General features: G+C 31.2%; 1 protein-coding gene across 1 annotated transcript in view; it reads right to left on the reverse strand.

Moving 5' to 3' along the window:
• Positions 1–13,241, reverse strand: part of LOC108555928 (Suppressor of ER stress-induced death) — a 62,870-nt gene extending 49,629 nt beyond the window's left edge. The window contains exon 1 of the mRNA XM_017911816.1: positions 13,029–13,241. The gene's annotated coding sequence lies outside the window, so the exon portion shown is untranslated. The remainder of the gene's footprint in view (positions 1–13,028) is intronic.
• Positions 13,242–13,588: the final 347 nt, after the last annotated feature.

Raw genomic sequence — 13,588 nt, forward strand, 5'->3', positions numbered from 1 at the left:
ACATCGCACATACCTAAATATGTCACAGTATACATAAGTCTCATAGTCTGCAAAATACATACTTCAAACCTATCACACGATATCATACCACCCCTCTCTTTCAACAAAAACATAAATCCAATATTTTCCCTATATCTAACAAACAAAATCCCCTCGGGAGTACGCCATAAAATCAAAGAAAAACGTGGAACATTATCAAACTGAAATTTAGCCCGATGTCGAAATCCGATATTTTAATCACTCTCACTGTATCCACGTATCATAGCAACGATTACTACCGGTCTATTGTTCCTGTTTCATACTGTGTTAATAGCGAAAAACGAGACACGGGAACTGGTCATGAGGCATGATTTACGAGCTAATTCCAAAGGAATTAGAGCGCAACGACGAGCCGCATATTTATTTTACCCTGCACCCATAGCAATTGTCCACAGTGTTTGTGCAGGGCTAATGGCTCGTGCATATTTCCAGGGACATTATTGAAACTGTAAACAAATCACGGCAACGTGTACACGTTCGACAAGTAAATGGCAACGTGCTCGAGGCGGAATCGCTTCGATCGATCGAGGCGTGCCATCCATGCCGGGTGTTCCGGCGAGCTTACAGAATTCTAACCCCTGTAAATTCACCACCACGCTTTGGCGATGCCTTGATAAATCATCTGATCCTCTTCCTAGTGCCTCTGCTATTATTTTTTATCGATACATTGCCACGTGGAAACGTTTCAACTTTTAATATAAATAGTGGCCATTTCTGTAACTCTAAGGAAACATTTCACAGATATAATTTCTACAGATTTTGGTGTGCTTCTATAACTGCCTCACGAAATATATAATTTGCGTATTTACCAGGAAAGGATGAGTAAAAATGAATTTTATGTATTTAAAGAAACGTTAACAGGGAGAATCAATGCTTGGAACTTTGAAAGGAAATAGCTGGAATGTGAAAATATATGACTTGCGGTGGTTTTCCGAACAAATGCGAATTTAAGAGGAGTTTTCAGTTTATGGTTTGGTGTATTTTAGACGTTGAATTGAATGTTATTTGATTTGCAATAGAATCGTCGTTATATTGAAATTTTGTATTAACACTTTTCTAATGTTATAATGAACGAACATTCCTGTTTATTGTTTAAATGATTTTTTAAAATCATTTATTAAATTTAAGTAATTAATATAAGATTGTTATTGGACGTGTTACAATTGTATATGTAATGGCATTGTAAAAGTAATATATAACGCGTGTTAATAACTATTGATATTGTAAAATAATAAACGTGTTGCAAAACTTACGATAATTTAAGTATCGAAAATATTTTTGAAAATATAGTTTAAGAAAATATAGATAAAATTTAGTTTATCACAAATTAATATATTAAAAATTTATATGGTTTATTGGAAAAAATGGAATTGGATCTATAATTTGTTATGCAAGTTTTTATTGTATTTTATTCTTTGCTATTATCAGTGATATTACTCTTTCTGTATTGTAAGGTAATTAGGATCTTATGTAGCAGATAGGTGCACCTTTATCCGTTAATTCCATTATCTGACAATCATGTCTCTCTATTAATTCGGATACTGCAACTCCACTGTATCCTATTACTGATACCTCATTGTATTGTGTCTTTTATGCCTATATATTGTACAAAAAAATTTTATTAAGAAATTTAATAGTTTAATTAAATCTCTCTGACAAAGAAATATCGAACTATATGATAATTAATAAAGTGACTTTTGAGCGTTAAAAATGGCATTAGTTTGGATTCTAATCTTATGAAATTTCAGAATATTAAATAAAAAATTAATAGAGTTCTGACGATGATTTTGAACTGTATTTATTTTCTCATCCAACCAATTACAAGTAAATACATTAGAAATCCAATCCTTGAAATTTTTAATATTTGAAATTAAGATTATCATAGGAAATAAAATGTGTAACCTTAATTTTATTCCTTGCTGTTTTACTTTTATTAATTTTATTAATTTTCAATCCCAAAACATACGTGCATTATGTATAATATATATGTATATGTATCGTTTGGGTGTAAAAATAGCACAAATAATTGTCTGTGTATATCATGTCTAAGACTATAAATTATATCTTAAGACTTTAAACTGTAAATTATGTCTTGACTTTAAGCAATGACAATGAATGATATATTTCTGCCTAATTATATTTACCTTGGTTATATTATATCTCGTTATACGAAGAAACGTGACTTCTCAATGTATAATAAATTCTTAGGTCTATTTTGAAGCATTTTCTAAAAACTATATGAAAAATCTTGGTCGATATACAAATCTAGATAACAATTTATTTTATTGCAACGCATGTATAAAAGTTGTTATTTTAAGCATTAAACATTTTATTTCCAATATATGATTTACTTCAATGAATTGTACCATCAATTTCATAATTTAATTACCTCAAAATACTCATCTGAATATGTAATACAGTCACAGACTACGAAAAATGAATATATTATTCTCTATTGTAATTAAATTAAAGATCCATCCATTTTTACAAATATTACATAAATAACACTTCTAATTATTTCTTCATTGCTCTCTGCTAAACGTTACATCATGAATAATCTTTCAAACCTTCTCTTTCATCGATCAATTTCCACACACCCATTTCCACGTAAATCAATTAATCATCTTCAAATAGTATCACAGAAATGGCCAAAATCCTTGGAAATAAAAATAACGTTCTAACAGAAAGTATTCATTTTTCAAATGCTTTCCACAATTTGCTCGCGTCATCGATAACCTGAATATCAAAAATACCTCTGTTCGTATCTCAATCAATACGAATACGACTTATCTATATTTTACATCTCTTCTTTCGATTTTATTCTATTACACTTTTAGAGAAATTGGTGCCATAAAATGGTACGAATGTGCGTGAATCGATAAACAAACGGTGAAACTCGTATTTCATGTACCCGTCGTATTCTTGAATACAAAGGGTGTCCAGAACGAATCGAATTTCGCGTAAATATTTAACAATTATTGGTAGTCCCTTCATTCGCTAATGGAAGTCGTTGCAGAAACGTCATTGGTAGAATGTCCCTGTGGACAATGACCACGTAAACTTGGATATATTCGAGTTCATTTACCTACGGGAATTTTATTTTAATATCGGACTATTAGTCAAATTGTTCACTACTTTTTGAACAGGATTAAACCATTCGAAAAGGAGGAACTGATAACGGTTTAAATTTTAATCACGATGAAATACTGCTTTCAGGACTGAACGTTTATCGACGATAAAACGTGTGTGCACAAGTGTGCATTATCACGCGTTTGAATCCGAAGAGGAATGCAAATTTTCCTACGGACACGAGCAGGCGACCGTCAATATTTTCTGATTGCTTGTTATCGCTGGATCGGAGTGAAACATCTGTATGCGTGTTTGAAAAATTTATTAAAGGCGACCCACCATAATTTAAGAAGAAAATACGATACGAGCAGGACGAGAATATGTGAACAGATATTTACTTAGGTTATCAATGATGATTGTAACTTTTTTGGAAAATATTTTTAACCATTTGGTGTTTTCGTTACAATCACGTTTGTTTAGATAAACATTTGTGGTGTGAATTTATTTGTCTGATATATATTTCTAACTTAATATTGTCTATATAAAAATTTCTGTTATAATCTAATTTATCTACGTAGATATTTCCATCATCTATCCCAGTCTATTCTATAATAATCTACTTTTTATCATATTCTTTTAAATAATGATCATTCGAATAAATACCTCTGCTATGATTCCATTGGTATAAATAAATATTTTTATTATAAATCAACTCATCTATATTAATATTTCTATTACTATTATATTTATTTAAACAAATCTTCCTTTTGATAATCCTACTTATCTAAATAATTATTTCTATTGTAATTGTACAATATTTATCTCGGTAATTATTTATACTGTGGTCATATTTATCTAATTAAATTTCTCTATTGTTATCCAATTTAATTAAACAAATGTTTCTATTATAATTTAATCGGTCTACATAAATATTACAACTATAACTATATTAACCTAATCAAACATTTCTCTTTTAATTTGATATAAAAATTGATCTGCCAATAAAATTTTTAATTTAATAAGCCAGTTTTAATTTAATTTGTCATTTACTGTTCAAGTTTACTCGTCGATTAAAAATTTAAAAAATGCCTACTCCTAACATAGCCTGACCCTCACCTGACGGAAACGTATATTTCATTTAAAGCTAATCGTATACTGATATTTCTTCCATCATACACGTATGTTTCCGGTTAAAAAATGTCCAGATCAAACGAGTCTTGCCACTACGTTTTTTCCTGTAACGCTATTTATCCTTGTTCAATCGATAAATTCCTTTAAACGATACGATATAAATCATTTCCAGCGAAAACTCTTGCAGCTCTTGAAATATCATCGCGATCTTTTCTGATGACACACGTCGGAGGCTGTGTAAGAGGAAACAATTCACATGCTCGTGACTTCCCGCATTGACCCAAGTGCTACAGACGAGTTTCTTTACTGAAACTACAATAGCAAAGATGTTTTCCTCGAAACCAAAAAGATGAACAATAATTTTCGTATGATCGACGTAGAAATTCTGAATAAAGAATGATATAAAATAAATTGATTTAAATATGCTTTTGTTTATATTTTTATATATATTCCAGAAAATATAATTAAATATTTTTTGGTTTCAAACTATAAATTCTATTTAACAATAATTTATTTATATTCAGTTATGTTTTTCATTATATACATTATAAATAAATTAAAATAATATTTTAATACTAAAATTTTTTTAAGTTTCTTAGCACTAGTATTACTAAATCAATTAAAATTATTAGTTTCAGAATATTTATTCGTACAATTGTTGAAAGTATGCAGCTGCTTTTGGTAAGGCTAATCATGTTTATAGTTAACATTTTTCTGAAATACAAACATGATTATTTATACATATTTATATTTTATATATCGCTCCAATTATTATTGCATACGTATATTAGATTTAATTTTACATTGTAGGTTAGCAATTTTTAAGTTCCAAATCGAAACCAATTTCCAAAATCGACTACGGGATAGAAAAGATATGGAGCTTAATCTACCATTGGAAAAGCAATAGCGTGAGCTTGAAGTTTAGTTAGCGAGCACCCAATACTCTGATCAGCAGGAGCTGGGTAATTGATTCAGACGCCTGTCCCTAATTGATTAGAATCATCTCCGCCACCCGCGGGTGGTCATGATACACGAATCATTACATAAAAGCTACTTACATAAGCACCAAATGTCACACTTAAATGGAAAAGCAAAGTAAAGTGTTAAATAATTAAGAAGTATATAAGATGAATATTTGTCAAAAAATCTGTGATATTTCCACAATTTTTCAAGCAATACTCTTACCTGTGATATAAAAAAATTATGCTTATTATATTTTACTTTTGAAGATATATAGAAAGAATTTTTTTTTAATAGTAATAGGTATATATAATTTCATATAATTTTAAAAATTCTGTTCTGTAAAAGTTTCATACGAATTATATGATTACATATAAATTGTTTGTATTACTTAAATTCTAATACTGCGGTATGTTAATGAAAATGCATTTTTATATTAAATACAGGTCTAAATAAAATTTATTATTATTCGTAATATTCTATAAATATACGGTGATGTGGAAAATCCAACATTGAATAACTTCCATTACTAAATTAATATCTTTAATTTATGCTTGTATTATTCATCATTTAAATCTAGATAAATTTGTCACGAATCTAATTAACGCTTAGAAATAAATTATAGCTCTCCGATCTCGTTTACAATATATGTCACACAAATATTTGAATAATGCTCCATTTACTAATGCACGCTCCATTATTAATTATGCTATACATCATACGTGATAATCAATTTAATTATGAGGTATCTGAATGAAATTATTTGTATGACAGTATCCAATCAATTAAACTAAAATTCGATAACAGTAACTAATTTATTTTCAAGTTTCTAATTATCACTTCTATTCATTATGTTCATACAATTTTTTTTTATTAAACAGACGCATATTTCTATAGGAAAAATATTTCAGTATTGATTGTATGTATAAATAAAATTTAGAATCGAAGAAGAATACTAAGCATATCGTATGATGTTTCAATTTTGATGACGAAGATTACACGAAATGAAGGGAATGAGAAAAATTTTGTGATTCATCAGCATAAAGCTCTTTATGAATCATTTCAAGAAACATGTATGTGCATTGTGAAGATCGCAGAATGAAGATAGAAAAGTATAATTTTGATTCTGGTGAGATTTATTATTATATAAAACGACGTTTAAAAATTTCAGAGCAATCGACTACAGTTTTTAAAATTTTATCTACACCAGTTGAAAAAATTACATTTAGAAAGAAGTCATTACTCGTGATACTAATCTATACGAGCAATACGTTAATAGTACATTCTTAAATGTATGTATATACAACAGAATATTTATTACATAAAATTTTATTTCAAGAAATTCGTATAAGTAATTAATTTACCTCCATAAAATGAAATAAGGACTGAATCAACTTTGCAAAGCTGCAGGTGAGAATGACCCTTGAGAGGTCCCTCCCGGCACCAGAAACGGATCGATCAAATCCTTGCCTCTGCCCGATTTCACAATAAACTCTCGTCGCCTTGACGTATTTGGCTACTCGTATTTCTAGGAGAACGGAACATCAAATTTCTTCTTGGGAAGCTCTCGAGGCCTGTATGGGGGCGAATCAAAAATCCCGCGCGTATGTACGCGTAATTCGAGCTCCCTTGCAGGAGGACGTGCTCCATCTACAGGACCAGGTTAGGTTACGGTTCATTGTGGTGTACTCTTACGGAACAAAACACCGTCATCTAGCATTGTAACCAACCGTAGCACATACTGGGCACAAGTAAACGAAGGAGATTCGTCCTACGGCCGCAACCTCGAAATTTGGGGGGCTTCTTCCGCCCGGAAGTAAGCTTCTCGGTAAGAGGATCGAAGCCTCTCGTTGCGCAGATTATTTTTTATCCCATTGAAGTTTTTACTTCTCCCAAGATTCCATGCGGCTAAACACGAAATCTTATTTCTGAGGTAAAAGGGATGTAAAAATTGACGGGTGTTCGCAAGACTTTTTGATCTGGGCGAGGTGACGAGGAATATGCAGTGGAACCTGGATTATCTGCAATTCCGTCATCCGAATTTTCCATTATCTGAACACTCTGCCATTCCAACTTTCTATTATTCGAAGACCTATTGTATATAAACATTTAAATTCAAATTGATCCATACGTGACAAATTTATCATAGAAATCAGTAATAGCTTCGTTTGGCATAGCACTTTGATAAGGTTGACATAATAGAATGGTGTAAATATAATAAAACTTTTTTAATTGATCATAATAGTAGTCTTATATATATATCGAATAATAAACAAAAGATGAATATAATTATGATAATTTTCAATTATTTCAGGCTTTACAAATGGTGCTGAGATGGTACGAAGCACATAAGAAATGTAATTTTATTGAATTAAATTTTATAAACAGGTAATTTGGTTTGCCATCTAAAAAAATTTGGGATCCATATATTTTTAACTAAATCAGATTCAAATTTATTATTCGTTATTAGTATTATTATTCTGTTTTGGAATATATAAAAATTACAGTACGAAAATATAATATCAAAAAATATAAAATTATGTTAATAACGTTCTATAAGAAGAGATTCAATAAACGGATTTCATTTTTAGGATATAAATCTCGCATTCCCTATAGCAGTTAACGCGTAGCTCACTTTTCGACGAACTCTCAATCGTAGGTCTTGAGTTGCTATTTATTTGAAGTTAGTTTTCCCAGGCAGTCTTTATTCGCGTTTCCTGAAACCACCCTCATTATCCATTACATGCATTTATGTGAATAGAATTTCTGTATCCGGGAAAACCACCTGCAAAGCTTCGTTCATTGATCTATGATAGGAACTAAAATCACTTCTCAGTATCTTCGTGAAAAATTTTGGAGGCAAATAAAATTCGAAGCAACTTTCTATCAATTGAAATTCATCAGTTGTTGTCTGACTCCATAGAAAGTTCGTGCTAACGTTTATGCAAATATATGCAGTAAACACTTAAAGAAGACGTCACGTAATTTTGCCAAAATTTATTTATTTCAAATTATTAACTTTTTGTTTTTATTTTAGAAATTCCTTTATTATCCCTTTTTAATTATAATTCTGTATTCTGTAATTTACCTGCTTTTGATTAATTCCTAGAATTTGCGAAAATAAACGCACAACGAAATCAAGATGAAGTGATGAGTATTTATGTGCAGTGACTGTCAAAACTTTCTGGTCACGGTGCAGTGTTATTATGCAGGATGATTCATATTACTGTGCAGCTTATATGTTGAAACAAAAATACAAAATGTAAGATTTCTTTTAATGCAATTTCACTTTTAGAAACGCAGATGTATGAGAATGAAATTAGTTTCAGACTGTCAGACTTTATCATATATCATTTTATATTAACTTATGTCTTTCGATTCGTTTTTAATCGAATTTAATTTAATTTAACACTTTATCTGTAAAATGAATAAAACCTAGTGTTATTGATAGTATGAAATAGAAACGATATTGATTCATCTTAAGTGAAAATTTTTGAAAATTTCAATATTTACCTAGGAATTTTTTTATATTTCAAAGCTGTCATTTAATAATGATACATAAAACCTTGGGCGAAGTATGATTGTAAGTTTTTCAACAAAAATATTTATTTACTTTGCAATTTAGAGAATTTTTATTATATATCTGTTCCTTAATTACAGAAAAACAAGTTTGCGTTTCCAATTTCCAAAGCGTTAAGTCACTAACGCAATTATTGACTTGATGCTTGGAGCTTAAAATTCCATCTTTTGGAACAGAAAGTTAGGATTGTTTATTAAACCGCATCCCGTTTTAATGCTATTTATAACAGTAAAATCCACATATTATCGTTTCCTTGGAATAAATGACATGAATAAATAAATTTTAACGTTCGGTAAGAAGAATCAGATTTTAATTTTAATTTTAAGTAAAATAGATAGATCTATATTCTCCTGCTTGGATATTCTCCTGCTTGTATGAAAATTTTATTAAATTTATAGACATGGACGCATACTGCTCGTGTGCTATAAAAAGAATTATGTCACAGGAAAATTTGCATGCAAGAATTAATTTTCTGCTCTATAAGAGGTTTCGCCATTATTTACAATTAAAATCAAACGACATGATGCAATGTTCTAAACTACATTATGCTAACTATGTCCAATGATATGAAGAAGTAAGTGGTACCAATTTCCTGACAGTTACATCCTTTCACCTCGTCAAAATAAACTTCATTGTCTACTTGAAACTTTGAACAATCCTCAGACGCAGTGACGAATTAAGCTATAAACGTAACACACAAACGTAATAACAAGCATAAGCACTTAACTTGAAAAGTCAAAATAATCGTCAGAATGAGAATACAATCTCCTCGTTTTAATTATCCAAGTAACAAATTGTGATGTAGTCAAATTACACCTAACTGTCGTAAATTCCCAGTACGTTCCATTTTATGTCTCTCACCATTCTCCATCCTCTGTGCCACTCTTCTGGAAAGTTTATTTAAGATTGAGCTCGTTAAACAACCAGTTCTGCATTACTAGTTTAAAGTTCGTCAGAACCAATCTTCTAGGAATATAAATGAATCGAATTTAGAAAATGCCAACTGCTGACCTAATTTCTTATTACCCACAAAACCTGTCGAACTTGTTGATACTGCTACTTCGGTACGATATAACTATAATCTAAAACTACTCCCGTGAACCATAAATTTGTCCACGTATCGGACTACCCAAGTATCGAAGCATGATCATCCATAAACCTGACCAATTTCCTTCTATATCTGAGCCTTAATAATCGTGTCAGTAGCCAAAAGAATCAGCTGTGTCCGTTTGACAGGCAGCGCCACCACGGCCGTCGTCGGAATCGTTACGGTACCGAGTGATTCGTCGATCGATAGATCCGAGCGACAAATCGTCCATTTGTGGAAGCCTTTAACCACACAGAGAGAAATCGTAAAACGAAAGAAACGCGTCGTTAATAACAAGCATCCCGCTAGTAACGGAATAAGCAACAAAAAGTCGCCTCTAGCATCGCTAGAAGATTATATTCCTACAGCTCGTTTTGCATTCTTAGCACATGCTTATCCCCTGTATCGGTTGTGTCTGGGTTAAAACCGTGTTCACCGCGAGAGGAAACCGGCGATGATCCGCTGGTAAAAAAGTTTCTGGATCAGTCATATGGTCGAGGCGTCAATTACGATAATGTATCGAGAGATCCTGAGCAGTCAATCGACGTAGGACGTGGCACGGGTAGGGAAGTCGGTTATCTGTAGCGATGACACTCGTCTCGCTGGATAACTGATAAACCAACCATATATTCACCGGCATCATTATCCACTTGCATATCCCTGCACGTCCCTCTTCCATTGCACGCTCGTTCTACGTATCGCGTACGCTTGTAAAGTAAATTGCATAATCGGATAACGAGAGCCACTGCTCTGTGCTGACCGAATAAATAACATCCGATAACTCGATCCTGAAACTGGACTTCTACGACGCTGGATCTTCTTTCTCTTTCATTTTTTATCCTTTCTTTCACGTTTCCTTTTATTTCTTTTTCCGTTTCTTTTCGAAGAGCATCGTTTGGTTGGGAGATATCATGAGTCTCGTTAGAGGATGGCGCTAGTGGGCAACGTGCGGTACCTCAACCGCGATTTTGCAATTTCACCGATTATATACTCGTTGGCAATCGTGGAGAAATGCGGGTCAGTGCGAAGAGAATCGCTCGGTTGACCTCTTATTTGGTGTTTCTATATTCGTGGGGTCGTCGACTCGATACCGCAATCGTTTATTGAATAACAGCATTAATTGTGATCGTTGTTTTCACAATTTCGGGCACATAGGAAGTCTTGGAGTAGACGAACAATCTTTGACGAGGATAATTATATGAGAACGTTTATGATGTTTATCGTTACTACTAATTGATGTTAATTGCTAGTAATATTATAATAATATTAATTATTGGGAAAACTTTTACGATGGGGGTGGAGTACTGTTTGATGAATAGAAGTTAGTATCCTAATTCATAGTATAGAATAGCTTGACGAAATAATTAATTTCTTAATTCGTTTATAACTCATTCGGTAATATTCTGCAATTAAATTTTTGATTTTTTTATAAGGTAATTTTATATTTAAGAATGAGCTGTTACTATAATGAGAATGCTTGGTTTTAATTTAAAACAGTGGTACATTAACAAAATACAATGAAAGTGGAGACATAAAATGTAATTTATAAGAAATAAAATATAGAGATATGGGAATTCCTATCTTCTATTATTCTCCTTAATTTACAGAGAACAATAATTTAATTTTGCATTCTGTCTGTGTTAAGAAAAATAAAATTGCATTAAGTTAGTACTTTGATTTGTAATTAAATAATATTAAATATCAGAATATTTAAAAAAATTTTTTAAGGTATCAAGGAAATTTCACTAGACATATATAAACATACTATAATCTTACTTAACGCTATGTATGAAAGTGAGATAACAGGTTTTTTACCTTGGGAGTATTAAACATGCATTTTTTTTTTCTTTTCAAATGAGTCAGCTTAATTGTAAATTTAATACAATTGCATTTACCAAGAAATTTGCACTTTTGCATTTAAATGTAAAAGTTTCCTACCAAAATTAATTTTGTATAAATATTACATTCACGACAAACTATGGTATACACATACTTCAAAAACTACTTTAATAGACAACACTCAAATGAAATTTCATTGAATGTGTGATTACTTTTCTCTACAGTCAACAGTTTATTATACACGGAGGTTTGCTCTGTACGTGTAATAGTATATCTTATTATCTTTATTGACGTTAATGGTATTAAGAAGTGTAACAAGTAGCACATATGATTTTAAAAAACAAATAATTTCTAATTCCAAGTGATATCATATGAAATAAAACAGTACTTAAGATAATTTTAGCATATTATTTAATAATGATTTAACTAATTTCACGTTGACGAAAATATTTTCGATAATATTACAAATTATTTATGATCACGCGTTTGTTAATTTTTAATTAAAAGTTAATTCATATTTGTTATATATGGTTATTTAATAAAGTTGTTAATATTTGCATGTCAGAAAATGCTTCAAGCGTATAGAATAATAATTTTCAAAATTTTAATAACACGATTAGTAAGCCTTTGTAGAAATTGTTTAATTCGCATAATGAGATAATACGTTAATTATTAATTGCTACTTTGTCAGCAACACAATATCCATACATCTGCGTTTGCATATAACTGTGGTATTAATGATTGTTACGCGATTGCACCAGGAGATACCACGAAATAACTGCATATTTACAATTGGATGTATTTACATTGAAAGTAGGTTATTACGAAGATCATTCTCCCGTTTCAAATTTCTGCGTATTTGCAGTAGTGACAATTTTCCATTGAAAGTAGATTATAAATTACAATGAAATTTTATATAATATACTATATAAACTAAAATTATTCATAATATCTAAAATAATCAGAAAATGTTATGTTTTTTCATACAGAACGAATAGGATAATTTCATTTCTTCATTAAAAAGCAGAATACCTTTGAAATTTATAAGAAAATACAGTTTTCATCATGGGAAAATAATAAACTTCAACTTATGATTCTTCTTTTGCAAGTCTTAGCTTTAACACCCAGAAAGACGTACAAGTGTTAGCCGAGAAATGTAAACTGAAATACTACTATACAAGATTAACCTCAAAATATCTGTCAAGCTAACTAATTCAAGTACAGCTACCTCCATACTCCAGCATCAAAAATTCAAAAAATATGTATAATGATTTATGAAATACACATTTAATTCTACTTAAAAAGAAGTCACATAAAGCTGACCTTAATTCCTCTGCAACACCGTCTGCTCCAAACTGTTCAACTTTATGATATGCTAACCAATCTGGGTCGTTTTAAATTTATACATCAGCTATACACCTGGACATTCACTTCCTACTTATTTCACGAAGAAACTGTTGCAATGATAATTAACGTATTTTTAAACGACCGCACCAGTTCTGCTACTATTCGCGTCCAAGCACGACAAGGTAATCACCAGTAGCGATAGTCGTGAGTAATTATTATACACTTCGGACTGGTCATAATAAATTCAGAAATTTACGATCTCTGCCTCGATCACCATTTCCGTCCATCACTGTTAACAATGCAACTCGATCATTAGCCACTGCGATCATCTCACCGCCAGCATACCAACGATTTTTCTCGTCCAAAGATTACCGTCATCTACGATCTAATTACATTCTACGCCACTCACGAGATCTATCGGTTCCACGACTGTCCCGGCACGATAACAATATCTACGACAGCAAACGAATAAATAAAGATATCAGCAGCCTCACGTGATATCAGCGAATAGCTAACAACTGGTAGTATCAGAGAAT

This window comes from Eufriesea mexicana, unplaced genomic scaffold (assembly GCF_001483705.2).
Source record: "Eufriesea mexicana isolate 0111107269 unplaced genomic scaffold, ASM148370v2 scaffold337, whole genome shotgun sequence".
NCBI lineage: Eukaryota > Metazoa > Arthropoda > Insecta > Hymenoptera > Apidae > Eufriesea > Eufriesea mexicana.